We start from the raw sequence: 2425 nt of genomic DNA on the forward strand, positions 1-2425 counted from the left end.
TTGGTATATTTATTTTTTTATATATTATTTTTTTTATATATTATTTTCTTTCATTTTGTACTTCTTTGTAAAAAACATTTTCATCCTCCCTCTTCTTGAAAATATGCTTCCAGTTTAGCACTCTGCCTTATTATTATTTTTCATTTTCCTATATATATATATATATATATATATATATATATATATATATACATATATGCATGTATTTATGTACGTGTGTGTGTATGTGAATATATATATATATATATATATATATATATTTCCATGCCACCATGGATGAGATGAATACATATTGCTTACACACAGATGATTATAACGAAAAGCCCATTATATCGGTGTTAGGTTGATGAGATGCTGATAGGCAAATGTCACAAGAATTCACCAAAGTGCAGCACTGAATGACTGTGTTTGTTTGCATGTGTGTACTTGTCTCTTCAAATGCTTACATGCCACATCATCACATAAATGCATTCAGCAACAATGGTGACATTGCACATTGCATTTTCTCTGGAATTGTTTACCCTGCCACTGCCCTGTTACTACAGGGGAGAAAACTCATATGGTGACATGAGGCACTGACAGTCTGCTAAAGGTTAATGCATATGCTTTATCAACAAACCATCTCTTGTTATTATGGTTTTGAAGAGAAGTTGACTCAAAAATCCTTCACTTCACAAACAGATTAAGGATAAGGATAAGGAAGACCATCCAGCTATAAAACAATACTTTGATACTATATATATATATATAAGATATGCTAGCATGGAAAATAATGTGTGTAAAATGAACAATGTGCACACACACACATACACACAGAGCAAGTATATATACATACATACATATATATATATATATATATCTACACACACACACAAACATGAACATACATGTATATATATGTTTATCATTTATGTGTGTTCATATGTCATGTACAGGAGTATATATATATGTTTGTCATTGATATGTATAGGTGTATGAAATTGTGTGTGTGTGTGACACACACATGTAAAGTAAGGACAAATATACATACTTACACATATATATGGCATATATATTGATATATACATATCGATGAAAAAATATAGAAATACATACACACATACATGTGTGTGTGTGTGTGTGTGTGTACATACATATATATCAAGTGTTAAGACCAAGAAATTGGCTTTTGTTAGGCTGTGTTTCACAGGTTATTGAAGAAACCCAAGTTTCTGAGGAAACTGTGATGATGCCTACAGAATCTGTCTCTGAGTTGATGACTGAGTTGTTGACAGAATCGGTAAATGCATTCTCACCAAGATCCTATTCAAACCACAATCTATTGCCTTTATGGAACAACACAAATGAGGTTGTTGAATGCTTCAAAAACCTACCAAACAAATCTGTCACGAAGATCCCACACTTCAACATTAATAACTATTATCACTAAAGGCATAGGCATGGCCATGTGGTATGAAGCTTCCTTTCCAACCACATGGTTCTGGGTTCAGTCCCACTTGCATGGCACCTTGGGCTTATGTGTTTTACTAAAGCCTCAGGTTGACCAAAGCCTTGTGATTGGATTTGGTAGATGGAAACTGAAAGAAGCCCATTGTGTGTGTGTGTGTGTGTGTGTGTGTGTGTGTGGGTGTGGGTGTGTACATACATATATATTTATGTATGTTTTTGCCCCCCCCCCCTCCACCACCACCATTTGACAACCAGTGTTGGGTGTGTTTAAGTCCTCATAACTTAGCGTCTCAGAGACCAGAAGAATATGTACTGCATTTGATACACTCAACTGAAAGTTCTTCAAGGCAGTGCCCCAGCATGGCCACAGTCTAATGATTGAAACAAGTTAAAAAGAAAACAAGAAACATAAATCACCAAATCACAGCTTATGGAAATATAACCTTCACAGAAGCCATGTCTCTGATTCAAACACCGAAATAGAGATAACTTTTCTTGCTTGCCAGTTGCTTTGCCACACAAAAATTCCACCACAACCTTTGATGTCAACATGGGTGGCAAAGGTTTTGGCAGAGATTAGAGAACTTGTTGGATTACACTTCCTGCAAAGGACTCAAAGAACACCTCCTCAGTGTCCAAGGAGGCAGTAGATTGATGCTGGCCTCTATAATGTCAACAGCTGCAACTATCAACTCGCATGCAGATTCCATAAAAACCAGCACAGATTCTTCAAGAACCTGAGTCTCCAAATCTCTGTAAAACATTGCCTGCCACTCACCAGCTTCTTGAATATAACACTTCATCTATCAAGCAATATATATATATATATATATATATACTTACACACATACCCACGTATAATATACATATTACATATATAATTATATATAAATCTCATATATAATACATAATAATTAAATATATGACACATACATACATACATATATATATATCTATATCTATCTATCTATCTATC

General features: G+C 34.4%; 1 protein-coding gene across 1 annotated transcript in view; it reads right to left on the minus strand.

Annotated features, from left to right (window-relative positions):
- The window catches only part of LOC106881685 (keratin, type II cytoskeletal 1-like), a 149191-nt gene that overhangs the window by 142948 nt on the left and 3818 nt on the right, over positions 1-2425 (minus strand). The window lies entirely within an intron of this gene.

This window comes from Octopus bimaculoides, chromosome 26 (genome assembly GCF_001194135.2).
Source record: "Octopus bimaculoides isolate UCB-OBI-ISO-001 chromosome 26, ASM119413v2, whole genome shotgun sequence".
Classification (NCBI taxonomy): Eukaryota; Metazoa; Mollusca; class Cephalopoda; order Octopoda; family Octopodidae; genus Octopus; species Octopus bimaculoides.